This window comes from Trachypithecus francoisi, unplaced genomic scaffold (assembly GCF_009764315.1).
Source record: "Trachypithecus francoisi isolate TF-2019V2 unplaced genomic scaffold, Tfra_2.0 Lachesis_group13, whole genome shotgun sequence".
Lineage (NCBI taxonomy): Eukaryota > Metazoa > Chordata > Mammalia > Primates > Cercopithecidae > Trachypithecus > Trachypithecus francoisi.
In genome coordinates this window covers 88656279-88676659 of record NW_022681458.1, presented here as the reverse complement: position 1 = coordinate 88676659, position 20381 = coordinate 88656279, and the positions used below count along the sequence as shown (strand labels likewise).

Here is a 20381-nt window from a genome sequence, read left to right as displayed (position 1 = left end):
TACTGTAGGCAACTGTAACACAGTGGTGACTATTTGTGTATCTAAACATATCTACACATAGAAAAAGGTACAGTAGGCCTGGCTCAGTGGCTCACTCCGGTAATCCCAGTGTGTCCGGAATTGGTGGGTTCTTGGTCTTGCTGACTTCAAGAATGAAGCTACAGACCTCCGTGAGTATTACAGCTCTGAAAGGTGGTGTATTGTCTCACTGGCCTCAGGAGTGAAGCTGCAGACCTTCGCAGTGAGTGTTACAGTTCATAAAGGTGGAGCATCTGGAGTTGTTCTTTCCTCCCATGTGGAGTTGTTTGCCCCTCTCAGTGGGTTCGTGGTCTTGCTGGCTTCAGGAGTGAAGCTGCAAACCTTCGTGGTGAGTGTTACACCTCATCAGGGTGGCACAGACCCAAAGAGTAAGCAACAGTAAGATTTATTGCAAAGAGCAAAATAACAAAACTTCCACAGCTTGCAAGTGGATCAGACCCCATTACTGCTGCTGGCTGGGGTAGCTGGCTTTTATTGTTATCTGGTCCCACCCACATCCTGCTGATTGGCCCACTTTACAGACAGCTGATTGGTCCGTTTTGACAGTGCTGATTGGTGTGTTTACAAAGCTTTAGCTAGACACAGAGTGCTGGTTGGTGTGTTCACAATCCTTTAGCTACACACAAAAGTTCTCCCAGTCTCCACCCATCCCAGAAGCCCAGCCAGCTTCACCTCTGAGTGGCACTCCCTTCTGGACTTTGTGGCATCTAGCCTGGACACTCTGGCAGCCCAGAGGGAGCTCCTCCCAGACAACCAAGAGAAAAGAGGGGAAGTGAAGAAGAGACAGAGACCTGCCATCCTGGCCAACGACCCCCGCAAAGTGGGAACTGCGGTCCACGCACCTGACCCAGCCTCCCATCAAGCCCAGCAGGCTCCTTCTGCCGTGCTGAGTGCGGGCGACGGAGCCCGCGCCCACCCTGAACCCGCACCTGCCGCGAGCGCCTCGCGCAGCCCAGGCTCCTGCCTGCGCCTCTCCCTCCACACCTCACCGCGAGCAGAGGAGCTGGCTCCTGCCCTGGGAGCCCCAGAGAGGGGCCCCACACAGCGATGAGCTGAAAGGCTCCTCCAGCGCGGCCAGAGGGGACACCGAAGCCGAGGAGGCGCCAAGAGCGAGTGAGAGCTGCTAGTACCTTGTCATCTCTCACTAGTACTTTGGAAGGCCGAGGCGGTAAGATCACTTGAGATCGGGAGTTCGACACCAGCCTGACCAACATGGAAAAACCCTGTCTCTACTAAAAATACAAAAAATTAGCCAGGCGTGGTGGTGCATGCCTGTAATCTCAGCTACTTGGGAGGCTGAGGCAGGATAATCGCTTGAACCCGGGAGGCAGAGGTTGCAGTGAGCCAAGATTGCGCCATTGCACTCCAGCCTGGACACCAAGAGTGAAACTCCATCTCAAAAAAAAAAAAAAAAAGAAAGAAAGAAAGAAAGAAAGAAAAAAGTACAGTAAAAATACCGTATTAAAATCCTATGAGACCACTATCCTATATACAGTTTGTCCTTGATAGAAACGCTGTTATGCGGTACATGACTGGAAATGGCATTTAAAGCTATGGTCCTAGATAAGATATCCCAAGAAGTGAGTATGAAAGTAGAAAAGATAATTCAATATTAGCCTTGAAGAGGTTTAGCGCATGGGTGAAGAAAGACAAAACAAAAAAGTAAACTAAGAAATGAGGGTAGATCAAGAAGGCTGTGAGAAAGGAGTGACAATCTGTGAGATATGTACCAAATAAAAAACTAAGACTATTGTCACTTGAGTTTGGAAAATTGCGTCTTTGGTGATACTCTCCAAAGAAACTTTACTAGCATATTAAGTTGAGAAGCCAGATTGAATTGTGTTGGAAAGAGAATGAGAAGTTAAGAAGTGGAGATAGCAAGTGTAGGCAACTTTTCAAGAATCTTTGTTCTGAATGTGTACAAAATGTTTTGTGGTGGGGGTGCAGGGGGTGGAGGGTAGCGTTTTGAAGAAATTCAATCAGGCTTTTTTTTTTCTTTTGTTTTCTTTTCTTTTTTTTCTTTCTTTCTTTTTTTTTTTTTTTTTGTTGTTGTTTTGTTTTGTTTTTGTGATGGAGTCTTGCTCTGTCGCCCAGGCTGAACTGCAATGGCAAAATCTCGGCTTACTTCAGCCTCTGCCCCCTGAGTTCAAGCGATTCTCCTACCTCAGCCCCCAAGTAGCTGAGACTACAGGTACTCACCACCATGCCCGGCTAATTTTTGTATTTTTAGTAAAGACGGGTTTCACTGTGTTGGTCAGGCTGGTCTTGAACTCCTGACCTCAGATGATCCACGCGCTTCAGCCTCCCAAAGTGCTGGGATTACAAGTGTGAGCCACAGCGCCCAGCCCAGGCAATTTAAATGTACATTATTTCTCTCTTTCTCTTCCTCTTGCTCCTTTTTCTTCCTATTCTTTTTCTCCTTTTCTTTCTCCTCCTCCTATCCCTCTTCCTCACCTTCTCTTCTCCTCCCACTTTCCTTTCTCCTTCCTCTCTCTGTTCCCCTCCTTCCCCCCATCCTTCTTCTCCTTTTAAGACAATGGTTACTAAAGCAAGTTTAAATGCCTAGAGAAATAATCTGGTGGAATAAAAGGATGTTGCCAGTGAAGGTAATATAATCCCTTTAATAAATTTATTTTTCAGACTTGTGCATTTTTTTCACTTTGATACACATATTTTATTAATCACAATGGTAGAAATAGAATAGGATAGATCTCTAAGTGTTATGTGGCCTTAAAATATACAGAAAATGTAACATTCATTTGGGATGTTGAAATCAAAGGACTGAGTTAGTATTTGAAGGTCACTTTTAGAATTCGACTTAAAGAGGAAGAGTGGCTGTATTTGCCGAAAAGATGAAGTATGAACTTAGCAGAAAAGGAAGTCAGGTTTTTGTTTGTCCATTTGATTTTGAGAAGGCTCTGGCTCTGTCACCCAGGCTGGAGTGTAGTGGCACAAGCTCAGCTCACTGCAACCTCCACCCCCAAACTCAGCCTCAGTGGCTGGACTACTGGTGCATGCCACAACGCCCCAGTAATTTTTGTATCTTTTGTAGAGACAGGGTTTTACCATGTTGCCCAGGCTGGTCTTGAACTCCTGGGCTCAAGCAGTATGCTCGCCCCAGCCTCCCAAATTGCTGGGACTACAAGTGTGAGCCACTCTGCCCAGCCCAGTTTTCTTTATATTGAAGTTAAGGTGATCAAATTACTTTGAATTTGAAAGCAAATGTTGCAGACAGACTAATGGAAAGCAGATTGTATATATGAATTTATAAACCATATTTATGAAGTCAATTCCAAATTAATATAACAGATATCTGGAAGATAGCAGATCAGAAAATAGAAAGGACTGGATGGATATGAGGAACGCGTAAGAGAGAAAGAAGAGAATTCTGCTTAGAGAGTGAAAAAAAAACGGAATAGACACAGGCAGACAATAAGATTTTGGATGTGTATATCACAAGAGGAGATGGTGGCTGAAACTAAATCTGGGAAGCCATTTTTCTGAAAGAAGGAAGTGGGAAATCATGTTTTTATAGCAGGGTAGATAATGCTTCAATAACAGGAGAGATGAGACCAATACATATTTATTCATTATTGTTAATTTTATATTTACCTAAAATCAATTATCATGTTAGAGTTTATTTATAATTATCTGAGAAGAGTTAGAGCAATAGTCATTCTCATGTACTTCTCTTCATCTGTTCTGCTCCTCAGTATTTTTCCTCTTAACTACACAAACTTTTCATTATATTCTCATTTAAACTATTTTAACATCCAGTTTTCCAGATCTGTTTCTGAGGTCCACCTGCTTACTAGAATATTCCACTAACGTCATTATATAACTCACCAATGATGTAATGAATAATTGATAAATTATCATAACTGATAAGAATTTATAAATTTCACTTGTGAATTCACTGTAAGATCCTTTCTTAGTGACTAACTCTACCATTGTCTACTCACTAACACAAACCACCAATAGTCAATCCTTTCCTCTTTCTTACAACCAATAACCAATCCTTCATCAGATGCTCTCCAGTCTTCCTCTTTGTTCTAAACTTGTGTTGAATCCAAATGGATTTTCCATCTCCTTAGTTTCCACCCTCATTTATTACATGGTATATTAAAACATTCTACCTAGTGATCCACCTTTGCTTGTTGTGCTATTGTTGTATTTGCCTCTCATTCTCATTCCCATCTTATTTAAACAACATCATTCAAGTTCATAATTAGGGGAATCAGCCTTTCCCTATTGATATGGTTTGGCTCTGGGTCCCCATCCAAATCTCACCTTAATTGTAATAATCCCCGTGTGTCAAGGGTGGGATCAGGTGGAGATAATTGAATCATGGAGGTGATTTTTCCTCTGATGTTCTCATGATAGTGAGTGAGTTCTCATGATAGTGAGTGAGTTCTCATGATAGTGAGTGAGTTCTCATGAGATCTGATGGTTTTATAAGGGGCTTCTCCCTTCACTCGGCACTTCTTCCTGCTGCCATGTGTGAAGAAGGACATGTTTGCTTCCCTTTCTGCCTTAATTGTAAGTTTCCCAAGACCTCCTCAGCCCTGTGGAACTGAGTAAATTAAGCCTCTTGCCTTTCTAAATTACCAGTCTTAGGCAGTTATTTATAGCAGTGTGAGAACAGACTAATACACCTATTATCAGTGTGTGTAATTGGAGTGGACTTGTGCTGGCTGTACCCTTAAGAGCAGTCTGTTTCTCTAGCACAATGCTGGATTCACAGATGACATGAATAAGATGATCTATGACAGCACTCACTCAAACTTTGATTTGGGCTGTTGGGGAAAACAATATTTTTCAGAGCTATTGCTGAGCTGTGTAGTATATGTAAGCCAAAAGTTTCTGGTGGTTAATTCTGCAACCACATGTGAAGAGAAGAGTCACATAGAAGAAAATCAAACCTAGATGAGAAGACAGGCACTTGGCACCATTGTTTGCACACATGGATCCAGCTGTGTACAGAGCTCTCACTCTCCCCTGACTTGGGAAATTATATGCGCCAATAATTTCCCCTTTTGTGCCTGAACTAATTTGAACTGAATCTCTGTCATATGTAGCCAAAATGTTTAATATACCACTTCTATATATTGACCTTCCAATCTAATTTTTACTGCCACCAGATAAATGTTTCTAACATAGAAACCTGGTTATCAAATCCCTCTGCTTTATTAAAGCATAATAGAGCCCTTGGGATAAACACAGTGCCTCACTGTGACCTGACAGATACCTTCATGATCTAACCTTTGACCTACCTTTCCAACTTTGTCTCTTGGCACTCTCCCTCCAACAAATTTGTCCACTCATGCTTCTAAGTATTCTTATATTTATTTGCTCTGCCTGAAATGTCTTTCTTTTCCCGCCTATTAATAGGTAGTAACTATTTGCTTTCCTTTACTCATCAGGTTTTATGTTTAAAACCCTTCTTCATATCCGGTAGCTCTTAGTACATTCCTTTATGAGACCCCATAGAATTTATTTCTCTTTCTTTCATTTAAACTTCCATAAAGGGAAGAATTTTTTTCTGAATCTCCAGCTCTAACCAGATCATTTGGTCTATTAATAAATGTTTACCTAATGAATGCTTGGAGGAGTAAATGAATAACAATCTTTAAAAGGCTAAAATAATAAATTTACAGTGCCTTTTCAATGGGAGCATGTTAGAATATTTTGCTCTGCTACAGAAGCCTTGCTCATTTAACCTTAGGCATCAGAGTCTACAGTTTTGGGAAAACAAACTCTTACACATTTTGTAGGTAGAATAAATTTTTAAATATTTATATGAAAAAATTGATTATATTGTAGAAATATAAAACAAATTAATTATTTTACATTTGATATTTTCTTTACCATTTGTTAACTTACATTACAGTGAATTTAGGCATCTTTCTTACATATTATTTTATTTCTGATATATACACACATACCCTTTTGAGCTTCCTGTACAACACTGTCTTACATGTAGTGATGTCTAAAATATTAATGCTTTATTTAGGTTTGAAAAGTCCCCAGGAAGATTTGACATTTAAGACTAAATTCAGAGTGTATTATCATGAACTTTGACAGCTGAGAGTGTGACTGAAGGGCCTTTGTCCTCACAAACTAAAAACCTATTTATAATGCATAATGAAACACTAGAAAGCCATTTTCCTTACATGCTTCTTTATCCACCATTCTCTACATATAAAATTTGATTGGTTTTGAGTATTTTTATTTAACAAAATTTAAGATGTTGGTGAAGATGTAGTTGTTTTATAGATCCCATTTTCTCAATACGAAGCAAATGTCTTATTAATTTTTTATCAATTATAACAAATTATGAATTTGAATTGTACATGGCTTCCACTCGAAAAATGCTTCAGATATTGCCCATCTTTTTATTAAAATGAGATTAAACCAAGATGGTCTAAAACACTGTAAGTTTACTTTTCTTTGTTCTTAATTTAAGACAAGTTAGAACTTTCAGAATAACCACTTTACATATATTTCTATTCATGTCCATCTGTCTGCATATAATAATTAAGAAAAAATATTAAAATGATTCAATCTCCCTTCTTTAAAATTATTTTAAAAGGCAAACACTTTTCATTTACTTTCATTTCTTTCTCTCTCTCTCTCTCTTTTTTTTTTTTTTTTTTTTGAGACAGGTTCTTTCTCTGTTACCCAGGCCCAAGTGCAGTGGCATGATTATAGCTCATTGCTGCCTCAAAATCCTGGGCACAGCCTCCCAGGTAACTAGGACTGGAGGCATGGACCACCACATCTAGCTATTTTATATATATATATATTTTTTTAGAGGTGGGATCTTGCTGTGTTGCCCAGGCTTGTGTCAAACCTTTGATTTCAAGTAATCCTTCCGCTCAGCTTCCAAAAGCACTAAGATAACAGGCTGAGCCACCTCACTCGCTTCATTTCTCTTTTTATTAAACTATTCAAGTTGCTTCTTACAAAAAGACTTTTATATTCTCTATTATTGGGGGTTTTAAAAATGTACCCTATCATTTACCTTACCTCTTATGAATAAGATTCCTGAAGAACATGACAAATAACAAATAAAATGTAAACTCCAGATTCCAGCAATGAAATTATCTTTACTCAGTATATAATTCACATTTAACTTCTTATTTTGAAACATATGAATGAGCAAAGTACTATTTCTGGAGGGGACTACATCTGGCCATTCATTTAGAAACCTGCCTAATGTGTTTGAAGGGAAAATAAAATTGTGTAAATTAGTGGAAAGAAAGGTTATCAACAACTTTTTTTTAAGTTTATGTTTTAACTTTATGTATCATATGTTCTATTCTAATTTACATACTTTTTGTTTTCAATGACATCAAATGATGTTATGTACATCTTCTGGCACTTGTTAGCCTCATGAGTTTTGTAGACCATGCTGATGTTGTTGATCCCCTTATGTATACAAAGCTTTGGAAATATTTATCAAAAAAGGAAAAAATCTTCACTGAGGAATTAGCATTCCAGTGATATAAGAATTATGCAATGTTAAGATTAAAATAATTTTCTTTTTTCATGAGTAATGCATGCTCATAGTTATAAAAAGAAAATAAATTAAAACTGCATAGAAGTATATAAAGTGGAAAGTAAAACGAAAAATATGCTGTCCTCACAGAAAATATTTTAAGATGTATTTTCAAAAGAGGGTGTGTGAACAGAATTTATATGCACTTAATCACCTCTGAACTTAGTTGACAATCTAAAAAGTTGTCCGGAATAAGATCTAGGTAAACAGTAGGGGTCTAGGAGGCTTAAATGACAGGAAAAGATCAGGATTATCTTCTACAAGATATCCAACAAGTCTGTACTTGTGAGATCATGAGGACATTTCAGTTTCCAGGAGACCAATATATCACATTAGCTTTGGATTGATATCAGATTTCAGGAAATAATAATAGAAATTTGACAAAACAGCTAGTCAATAAAAGGACAAATATGCAGATAAATGAACCCAGAGAATGGTCTGACTTTTATCCGTTTCTTAGCAGTCAACCTGAGCATTAACATTCAATCAGTGTTATATTTACTGTTTCCTCAAAGGCTTTGAACAGATATTTCCTATATATCCTAGAATCAGTCATTGACAGAGATGTAACAGTAACTACATTTCCTCAGTCTCCAAACCCTCCTTCGCTCCCGACGAGTCTTCGCTCCCTGTGAACATTCTCCCATTGTTTCAGCCATCTAAAGAGTCAAACAAACTTACATACAAGAAATATGTCCTCCCTTCACCTCCAATCCTCCTCCAGATGTTGTACTATTCCTCACCTTTTCTTAAGAGCCAAAATTATAGAAGTAGCTCTTCACTGATTGTCTTTACTCACTCATTTCCAATTTATTACTCTACCCACTGTAATCTGGTGCCTGTTTTCCAAAATCATTATTGGTGCTCCTCTCCCAAGTGTCACAGAAGGCCTCCATGTTGGGAAATCCAGCAGGCCTTTCAGTCTTTCTCTTACTGTGTACTTCTGACTAAGCCTCCGTCAAATCATCTTATCTTCAATCTTAGCCATATTTTCTCAGCATTACTTTTCAAGCTCCTCCATAAGTTCCTCTTTTGCCTTTCATACCTTAAACATTAGTATTCATTTCAGATACATGTTTCTTATCTATTATGCCTAATTTTGTGAACAATTGTCTGTTGATTTTCCATTATCTGTCTCAACATTTGACTAACTCCAGAGCTTCAAAGTCAAACATTTTATCTTTTGTGTGACATATTGTCTTGCATCTATCCAAGTCAGGGTGTGCCCTGCAATTACGCATAAGTGCTCTCTTTGACTCTCCCATACCAATTCCTCTTTAAATATCTCTTATCTCTATTAATTATACTTTAAAATCTGGAGTAATCTCAACTCCTCCATATCTTTCACCAGAGGTCAAAATTAATCACCAAGAATCTAATATCTCTTAAATATTTTCTTAATTTTTATATGCTTCCTAGCCTATTTTAATAATGATAATAAATAAGAACTATTTTAATAATATTAGCTAACATTTATTGAGTGCTGACTATGCAGGCACTGTGACAAGTGCTTTACATGTATTCATTCATTTGATCTCCCTACATTCTTATGAGGAAGGTGTTATTAGTGATTACATTTTAAAGATGAGGAAATTAGTCAAAAGATGATTAAGTCACTCTACCAATGTTCCACCCTAAGTAAATTAGAGTCAAGATTTGAATTCAGACAAATCTGGTGCCAAAGCCTGCCTCTTTATCTCCTTACCTCTCTCCATTTTCCCGATCTTACCATTCTTCAATCCTAAATCTACATGTAAATCTTTCTACCCATATTATTTTCAAGCAATATTCATACTATCTGGAAATCACATTAATAGTATATTGTGCATCACTGGCATGCTTCAAGTTCTGTTTTTTAATTTCAAAGGTGTCTTACAAATTCACCACTTCAGCTCTTTGCTTATGATGAAGTAATAACTTATCAACCCAATCCTGCTCCCAGTTGAGCAGTCTTCAGAAGGCATGGGCCAGGGGTACTTTTTGGGAACTGGAGCTATTAAAGTACCAGAATATCTTTGTGATTTCTAGTCCTTAATGTGCCATGGTTAGGTCCTATTCTCTGATGATGAAAAATGCCAGTCTCCACCTGGAAAGTGATCATTCATAGCAGAGCTTATGATTTGCAGAAACTTTAAGGACTGAAACCTTCAGTCTGTGGATATATATGACCTCAGATGTCTGATGCATAGAAACAGGGAGACCCTCAGCAGGGAGCAACCTAATTTCTGATAAATGAAGAATAAGGACGCATCTCATATATATCATACGTGACTTCCAGGGCATATCCAGGTATGTCGTGCCTCATACTTAAACTAATTGGGGATATTCTTTAAGAAAACTATCAACTCTGAATACAAAGTTGGATACAGGGTACTGAATGGGCTATGCAAGCAATGGGCCCCAATGATTGAGATTCCTTGGCTTTATGGACATCTACCTCTGTCCACTTCAATGAGTACTAGATTTATGTTGGTGCAATTTCCCTCATGAGTAAATGTTCCCATATATTCCAAGCACAAATTTTATCCATGAGCCATAAATGAAATATTTAGATGTATAGTAAAAGAAAAGCTTAAAGTCATTTGTAGAGATTAGAAAGTAGAGAAAGAACCTGTAAATAGTTGTTAAGATTAGTAAAAATCTTAGATTTCAAAAGACTGAAGAGAAATTAGTTATTCTGATGACATACCAAAGAACTAATTGCTTACTTTTCAGTATATTCATTCTCAGCAATTCTAAAGTCATTTTCTACTAGATCTTAAGCTCTTAAATTAATTTCCTGACTTTCTGTTCATTTTCACTTCAAATCTTAAAAATACATGTGCACATATGCATACACATATTTCTGAAGAAAAGAAAAGTTATTTTAACTTAAATATTTACATTATGAGCTTGGGATAGAAGCTGTTAAAATCTTGATCTTGTACAATTTTTTTTTATGATGAGTTATATTATTTTGCAATGCCAGTAATAAAGCAAGTTGTAATATAAGTAGTCAACAGTGAATCATCTTATAACAATCAAGGGGGTAGGTGATACTTATTAAATCCTAGTTTTTAAAGACATCGTGCTAAGAAGGCCCATTGTTTATCAAATTTAATTAATGAAAGATTGCAGAAGTTTGTAAAGTTTAAATAAGAAACTTATGCTTTAGTTTCTGGCCCAAATACTTGTCCTAATTCTCCAAACTATCACCTTTTTGTTTTAGATGAGCACAAAGAAATAATGGCATTTTATAGACAGACCAAATTGAATTATATTAATTTGTTTACTCACATTTTAAGCACATAGTACACTGAGTCTTAGAAAGATAAAGGAATCATTTTCTCTGGACTCCAAAAGCATCTAATAGGTTTTTACCACTTACCAGTATATTAACCAGTTCTTTCCACCTGCCAGAATATTCTAGTAATAAAATGCACAAATTAGTATTGTCAGTCAATTAACTTAGCTTTCTTGAATAAAGGCTGTTACAGTACTTGTTGATGCAAACAGAAAAATGAAAAATGAGAGCCCGCTTTCCTTATCATACAAATAATTAATAGAAATAGTAATGTTTACTTTTCATTGTTGTATCATGTATATTGTATTAGACAATAATAATTTTTTAAAGTGAATGATCCTCACCACCGTGTTCAAAGCCAGCATCTATTGTTATTAGAATTCTTATTTGAATAACTCTTTGACTTAGTAATTCAACTAATTACATTGTTTTGTTTTGTAGGTAGGTATTTCTTTTGACTGTTGGCTTGAGGTTGATTTTGTTCCCTATAATTAGAATCTATAATTATAGAGTAACATTTGAGATCTGAGAGAGCAGTGTCCTTGAATTTGTAATAATTTGACAATCACAAGTGCAGTATGTTCTCCTTAGAGAATGAAAGGCAATTCTATTTGAGGTTTCTAGTAACAGATTCCAATGACAACTCATTCCTTTCTGCAGGATATGGAAAAAGGAGTTAGAGTTCAGATACTAACCCTATTCATTACTCTTGAAAACTTCCTTCTGACATGGAAATTCTCTTTTAGAGCACAGATATTGACAGTAAAATGAAGTTTGTTCTTTTCCTCAAAGAAAACATTACTTGTTTATCTTATTATGAAAATTCATTTGTTTTACCGTTTATTAATGTTTGAAGTGGGGCACAGAGTGGGCTTTCCTTTTTCCCAAGACACCACACCACTGAAATTCTCAGAGAGAAATGGTGAAACCACCCCAACATTCCTCCAAAATAGTTTTCATTTCTTTTATGGTTGCTTGAATTCCAGCTCTATTTGTTATATTAGAAAAAACTTAAAATGCTATATGTGGGTGCATTTTTCTGGCATTTCAGAAAATGCACCTTTTTAAAAATCTTTTTTTCTCACCATTTATTCTCTACATACCTTTGTTCCATTTCTGCTTGCTCTTTTTGCACAATTTACAGATTGATCGTACTCTCCTTAGAAAAGAAAGCATTGAGTATTTTGTCTACAAATCCTGTGTAAGAAATCTTGCTGAAATTAAATAATCTAGATGAAATTTAATTCCTAAAAGAAAGTTATAGTATCTTCCACAATTAATGATACAGATTATTAGCCAATGAGGCAGATCTTTGAAATGTTTCCCTACTTTTCCTCGTAAGTACTATTTTATTTTCAATGAAATTATATTCTGATCAGCCAATATCATGAAAGATAAAGAGGCTTTTATAAGAAAACTGAATAGACCTCACAAAAAAATAAAACAAAGTACCTTATATTATTTTAATCCATAAAATTATTATTGATAAAACACAGAATGAATTTTGACCTGGCCTATTCCTTTTGTTTTTAATCTGTTATTTGTTTCATAAAAGGTGAACTATATAGAATCTTTGCATTTTATGAGTACATTTCCCCTGCAGTAGCTCCTAGACACCCTGAAGAGGCAAGGTCCCTGTTTAGAGAATTCAAAGACTTGATTTCTGGTCAAAGCACAGCCTCCAGCTATTTGCAATACTTTTGTCCCATTATTTTCCCTGTTTGTGATGCACTTTCCCCATATGTTGCCTCCTCAATCATGGACTGGTTGAGGATTTATGAATGAGTTCATGGAGTAAGTTGGATTAGAAAGAGAAGCATCATTGAAGTGGTAGGAGTGATTGGTGTCAACAAAAGAGAGACAAACATTCTTTTAAAATTCTACTTTATTTCAAAAAGATTTAAGGACAATGTAAGAAATGCTGTTTAAATAAATCCTAAAGAAGACTAAATTAAGAAAAAAAATGCCAGCTCTAGTTCAGAGTATACTTGTAGCAAGAGAGGAATACTTGATTTAAACATGTAACTTCTATTTATTAAGCCAAAAATATAGCTCTTGTTTAAATTATTTGAAGATATAATCTGGGATTTCTTTAGCATATAAAACTATAAAAGGGTCCACCTTTAGGTATGTAATCAAGTGATCTTAAATCTTCAATATGATTTTAAAGGAGAAATCTATTATTTTGATTTTCAATTTGTTTTTCAGCCCTTTTCATAGAATACAGATGTGAAATTATTTAATAATACAATTAAATAAACACATGCCGTGTTTCATACAGCTAAATGTAAGAGATAGCAGTAATATATAAGGGCTTCTGGATAGTTACTGTATCTATTTGGGAGTAATTAAGTTCACTATTTCTTTTCACTATGTTATTGTAGATGGAAAGCTGATCCATTTTGTTGATTTTCATTTATTTATTTTTTCTTTTCTTTTCTTCTTTTTTTTTTTTTTTGAGACAGAGTTTCGCTCTTGTTGCCCAGGCTAGAGTGCAATGGCAGGATCTCCGCTCACTGCAACGTCTGCCTCCTGGGTTCAAGCGATTGTCCTGCCTCAGCCTTCTGAGTAGCAGGGATTACAGACATGTGCCATCATGCCTGGCTAATTTTCTGTTTTCAGTAGAGTCAGCGTTTCTCCATGTTGGTCAGGCTGGTCTTGAATAAATTTATTATTTTATTTTTAATAAATCATTTGGAAATTATCACAGGCAAAAGTATTTATCACCCGGGATTTTCATTCTTCAATGGTAATAGCTGCTCTTAACTAGTATTACATTGAAATTAAGGATAGCTATATTTAACATTTTGGTATTGCTTGCAGTCAGTGAGGCATGATGTTTTATATTACATTTAGCAATTACAATTGAAGCTCCGGGCATTTATGAGGTGTTCATGATGGGAAGGGAGGAATTGATATATGAAGATTGCTTTGACTTTAGTTATTCATTACACTTCAAAAATGCTCAGTAATAAGGTCATTCTTCAGAATTTTAGGAAAAAAGAGAAGTTTACATTATTTATTTATTTATTCATTTATTTATTTGTATGGTGTATGTGTGTAGACAGAAATAGAGAAAACTATAAAAGCCCTATATAAAAGTGTATATACCTTGTGATATCATAGCAAAATAATTATGTGGTGATAAAAAGCAAATAAGTGGTTGATTTGTAGGACAGAAAATTTCTTGTGAAGAAATGTAGCTATGATAATTCTTCACATTTTGATAGGAGTTTAGATTACACAAGTGTATGCATTTATCAAAACTTAGGAAATACACATTTAAGCTATGTGCATTTCATGGTATATAAATTTTACTTAAAAATACTCAAACGGAAATCAAACTCTAGTTAATAAAGCACATGGCAACATTGAGGGAGGAGTGTGCCTATACTCTGATAAGCATAAAACATTTGATGAATCAGAATGAATAAAGGGGCTCACAAGAAAAAATATGCTAAAATAGCAAGGAAAGCAAAGAAAAAAACTACAAGGGAGAACTAGTCTTGCTGGATATTAAAACATAGTATAAAGTTTTATATTTAAAACAATGTAATAGCGGAGCATAGATAGACAAAATGAATGAATAGAAAATATACAGATAAATAAAAAAATAAATTGAGGTTTAATATGTGATTAAAAATGATAAATCACTCTCCTATCACTAATAATTGGTGCTGAAACAACTGGTTTGTCATTTGATAAAAGATATAATTTGACACAAATCTCACATCAGAAGAAAAGAATAAGCTCCACATAAATCAGCCTTCTAATGTTTTTGAAAAAACTAGCTAAATTCCTCTTAATGTCGGTGAAGGGAAATGCTCTCTGTGGTGATACTGCATATGCAACGGAAGAAAATATTGATACATACAACATTTTACATAGCAAAGCAATAAGTTAAATGAAAGGACAAACATCAAACTGATAGAAAATATTTCCAGATATATCACAGCTAAAGTGCTAATAACACTATAAAGATGTCTAAAGAATTGATAGTGTTAAAAGCTAGACAAGCAAATAAACAAAAACCCTCCACCACAATAATGAATGGAAGACCAGAAAAAACATTCACAATACATATGGAGAGAGAGAGAGAGAGAGAGACTGAGAGAAAATTGACGTTTCACATATTCAAAGATGTTTGACTTCATTCTTAATTTTTAAAAATGCAAGTTAAAACTATACTGAGTTGACCTTTATTCACCTAGCAGTCTGCTGGAAACTTAAATGTATGATAGCACATTCTGCTTGCAAGTCTATGGAAAAACCAAAACTGTTCACACATTGACGATGTGAAAGTAAACTGCAACAACCCTTATAGTGAGAGATTTGGCAATACCTAATAAAACTGTATATGCATTTACCTTTGATTCAGCAATTCAACTTCTAGGAATTTACCCTCAAGATACAGCTCCAAGTATGTGAAAAAATACATGCACAAGATATATGTTAAAGGAAATAGTTATCAATAGATGATGTAGGTACAAGAGAAAAACTTCTTTATCCTCTTGATGGTTTGCTGGAAATCACTGACAAAGGCAGATTAATATGAAAAAAAAGTCGTACAGTTTTATTTTATCATAGTTTTACGTGACATGGAAGCCTTCAGGATAAAACCCCAAAGATATGGGGGAAATTGTCCATTTTTATGCTTAGATTCAACAAAGTATGAACAGCTGTGTAGAATATTACTGGACAAAAAAGGGTATGATACAATGCTAATACACTGAGTGGGGAAACCCAACAAGGGTTGTCTGTCTAGATTTTTACCTCTCTGTGCAACAGTCCTTCCTTATGGGTGTGGGGCAGGACCCTCTCCAGAATGGGAATCTTATGACCTGTAGCTAAACAAGGTAGGTGAAATATTTTCTTGATGGACAATTTTTATACAGAAAGTTTGACGGTGGTGAGTTAGAGTAATATTTTTAGGTTTTGTGACTGGCTTTAGGGAACAGGGTTCTGTTTGTTATGACCCACCTTGGAAAAGAGGGATTCTGGCTAGCCTTGGGGGAGAATGAGTGAACAGAGACACGAGGGCAGGAGAAGGTCAGAGAAAAACTTTTCTTACGAAGCCTTTATTTTGGTGTATCATTTTCTGAGCTCCAATAATGATATAACTAGTGAGTGAAATTTTGATAAAAATTGAAAAGTTAGTAAATTCTCACCTTAAGTGATCAAAGTTAACATTAGTAATGGCACAAATCAACATTCTCTGTCAACTTCTCTGATGCACTAAGTACACAATATTACTTCTGTTGCATTCTTGTCAAAAAATGCTTCCCTGAATGTAATAAAAAATCTCCCTTCCTCCCAAAATGATGTGCCTATAATTGTCATTTATAACAATGATTGTACTTAATGAGAATAAAATACAAACAGAAAAAATAATGTGTTTATTCTTTAAAACGGTGCATGGAGAAATATGCAAGAAGAGAAATTTATGATGCATATAGTCTTTTAATTAATACTTAATTTAGCAGCAATTAAACCTTGCGATTACTATTTAATATTTTTAAAACTTTAGTAGGTAAAACAACATGATTTCTCTGCTTTACTTTTTTTAACTTATTTTACACACAACACCGATATTAATTGTTCTTAATGATGGATTTAAAACATTTTTGTAAATATATCAATTAGTATTTAAGTTTCTATGCCACAAGAATAAAATATAGTTGTTCCTTAAAACATTTCTTTAGTGTCAGAAATTCATGATATTCAATTTCAGTGTATTATTAAACACCATTTATATTGATTTTATATTTACTGGCATTAGTATATAGTACTATATAGTTAAAAAAGATAGAAATAAATGGAAAAAGTATCTTAGCCAAAAGAAAAAATAAATTCTCACAAAGCCCACATTTTTTTGCTGTGTGTAGAGAGACTCTCCTCATTGACCCTGCTCAAATAAAGTGCAATTATCTGCCTGACTTTCTGCTCCACTTCATCTAAAGATGCAACTGTTCCTCTGGCAACAGAACATATCACTTCTCATAGTCAGGGTGATTTAAGGACTCCTAGGCTCAGTACATCCATGCAGAGTGATCCAGTGTGTTTACTGCACAAAGACACCAGCTGAAGAAATGAGTGGGTGCACTCTGCTGATGATGCGGGGAGGGGCTATCTCACTGAGAAAAGGGTGCCTTTTTCTGGATACAAAGGCTTCATTTGCTTTTAGGTTTGTGGAAGCAGGACTCCACTGGCTACCTGGGGCACATTTTTCTAATCACACAAAAATAGGCTGGTTGTGGCCTTCATTCTAGCTTAACCCATTTCCCAATTGCCCCTACAATACTCACCAGTGGCACTTGTGGCTGTAGCATTTACCCTGAGATAGCTTTGCCATGAAATATCTCACTTTTATTATTAATATTTGCATGGCTCTAGTATATTGACTTTGGAAACAATAGACATCATTCTATTTATTGCATTCTGTTTTTAGTAGTGGTATTTCCATTTACAAAATATAGTAATTCTCAATCACTGTAAATGTCAAATCCTAGAAAACATAACATTCGTATGTATGATGTTAACATTGTTCTCAAACAGTTTGTTGGCTGAAGATTCATTTGATGAATCCAATTTTTCTGAAATAGATGATTCTTATGATTCAGATGATTCTGATGTTAGTTCTGTTTAGAAATAACTCCAAGAACAGTTTTTATATTTCATTTTCACGTTGAAAATCAGTCAGATTTGCCTCAGCCTCAAAGAGCGTGTTTATGTAAAATTAAGTGAGCACTGGCAGAGATCTGCACTTTTTTTTTCCTAAACGGGAAAGGGTTAACAAGCCCTTTTTGCACCTTAATTGACCCTGTCTCTTTAGGTTACTACTTTGGTCTTGAGCTCTAGTTTGCATGTTGTACTGTGATCCATGAACTGATTCTGTGTCATACACTTTTGTATGAATATCTTGCTGCAACCAAATCAGAAGCCCTGTTTCTCCATGAAGGAATTATTTTCTCTGGGACTATGATCTATTTCTGAAATCGTCCCCTGGATGTGGTCCCTGCTATTGTTACTGAAACACTAGAGTTTTGCTGTAGGACCTGCTGCTCACCATGCAGAAAGCCAATGACTGAAAAGATGAATATTGCCAAGGAAGAAGGCTTTAATCAGGTGTTGCCACCAAGGAGCTCAGTCTCAAATCTACCTCTATAACTGACTAAAACTAGGGGTTTATAGAGCTGGGAAGAAATATGACAATGTGTGGGAAAACAAGAACTAGGGAGGGGCAAGCAAACAAGCATGATGAATGAGGGTTCTGGAATCTCATTTTCAGGATGTGGTGATCTGCTGTGTTTCAGTTCTTCGATGCTTTTTTTTTTTTTTTTTTTTTTTTTTTTTTTGAGAGGCCTGAAGGTCCTTTCCTGAGGAAGGAACTCAAATAAAACAAATATAAGTTTCAAGCTTTAAGATCAGAAAGGTCAATTTCTATGTTTATCAAATAGAACAGTTTATGGGACTATTGGGTCAGTTTCACTACCTGCTACCAAACTCTACAAATACCATCAATTTATCTGATAGTATCCCTTCATTGTGCTCACTGCTGTATACCACAGGCAAGGCTCTTGTCCTTTGCCAACACTGGGCTGTTCTTAACCTAGTATTTTTCTTGGCACTAAGGACACAACATCAGTTCTGAATCTAATGATGTGTAAATACCAGACACATCTCTCTTCCTTCCAGTCATATCTTATCCTAATATACTCTGAATACAGAGCTTCAGCTGACAATTCGAGTTTCATTATCAATAACTACATCTTTCTTCAAGATTGTATGGCCCATAGCCAACATATGTTTAGTATATACAAATTCTCAAACTTTGCTGAGTGTGTGTGTGTGTATGTGTATATATATAATTTTAAAATTTCTATGGGTGAAAAGTCTCATTAGAAGCATATTAAGAGGAAACAGATCTTCTCAGAGAATCATTCAGATTTTGCACTGAAAACAGTAGTTACAGTATGATCAGGAATTTTCTACACACTTCAGAATGACTTTATCCTCTCAGTGCGTTTAATTGGCCAATATCCTATTTATATAAGAAGGAAAGGTGAATAAATTTATAAAATATACTGAGAGATGAGGAGAGGGAATAGTTGAATGCCACTGGAGAAAATTAGGATTTCTGAGAGGAAGAGTGACTTGAGGCCTATCTTGGGTAATATATATGAGTTCTGCATGAAAGAAAGCATTCCAGATAGAAGGCATTCTATAGCTAGAAAGAGTTAAAAGCATGAGAGGAAGAAGTTCCCTGAAGAAGCATTGATATGTTCAACATTTCTGAAGAGTTAAAGGCAATAGGGAAAGGAATAGATAACATGAAGTGAAGCTGATGCAGATCCTGTGGAGCTTTTAGACTTTATCATTAGGAAAGAAGAGTCATCAAAAACGTTTGAATAAAGGAGTGGATGTTTTAGATTTGCATTTTTGTCTGCCATGAGGAGAAGATATTTTGAGGATCAAGAATACTCCATAGATGCACTGTACTGACTCCATGCAATAATTTAAGGATTTGTTGATTCGTGATGTCAACATCATCATTGTAATGTCAACATCAAAGTTTCTGGCTTTTAACCTGGGTGGATGGCGGTTTCATTGTCTCAGAGAGGTAAAAATCATGAGCACCTAGGTGGTCAGTTGACTGGGATAAGACCATAAATGAGAGCAGAAGCAAAGCCCAGACCAGAGTCCAGACCTGCTGACAACAAAATCCAGTGTTATTTTTACTAACAAAAGTAAAAATTTAACTTATGAATTGCAGGAGGAAGTTTGTTGCAAAGTCATTTTAATTATACTTATCACAGGCAATAAACTTATTTATTCTAGGCAACTGATTGTTAACTACTTCCAATAGCATGAAATAATTATATTCAGTGGTTACATAAAGGGAACAATCCCATAAATTCATGTTCCAAAACAACAAAGGCCACAACATTTACTTGAATGGTGTTATTTTACTTTTATTGTCATTTATTTCCAAAATTTGAGAAAGTTCTTCACAATAGAAAGAATATAAAACTTGCTTGCGTAATACTGTAAGTTATCTCCTTCATTTTTATATCCTAGATAAACAGGCTATTTTAAAATTATTGACATTATGGAAATAACTCCAGTGGTAATATATGATTGTTGTTTATTTAATAGAAATTATATTCATGACATTTTATTTTTAAAAATAACTTAGACATCAGCCTAGTGTACCCTCTGTTAAAATCCAGATGAGGTCCACTGAAACCCCAGAAGAATTATCTATGGATGTTCAGAGAGCCGTGCAAGATTTATTCAATTCCCTGGTAGACCTAAGTGTTTTGTGACTGCTTTTGTTACTGCTTTCTCTGCTCCTCACAGTTCAATCCAGATACTAAATTTGGCTTTTTTCTCAAATTAATGACATTGCCATGACATTACTAATATAATGCATTTATTAATAGGCTAAACTTAGTAGACAATAAGAGAGGAGATGGGCTTGTATTGCAAAATTGTAGT

The 20381-nt window shown here is 35.6% G+C and overlaps 1 protein-coding gene across 2 annotated transcripts in view; it reads left to right on the top strand.

The window, feature by feature from the left end:
• The window catches only part of GALNT13 (polypeptide N-acetylgalactosaminyltransferase 13), a 612297-nt gene that overhangs the window by 353364 nt on the left and 238552 nt on the right, over nucleotides 1–20381 (top strand). The gene's annotated exons all lie outside the window — the stretch shown is intronic.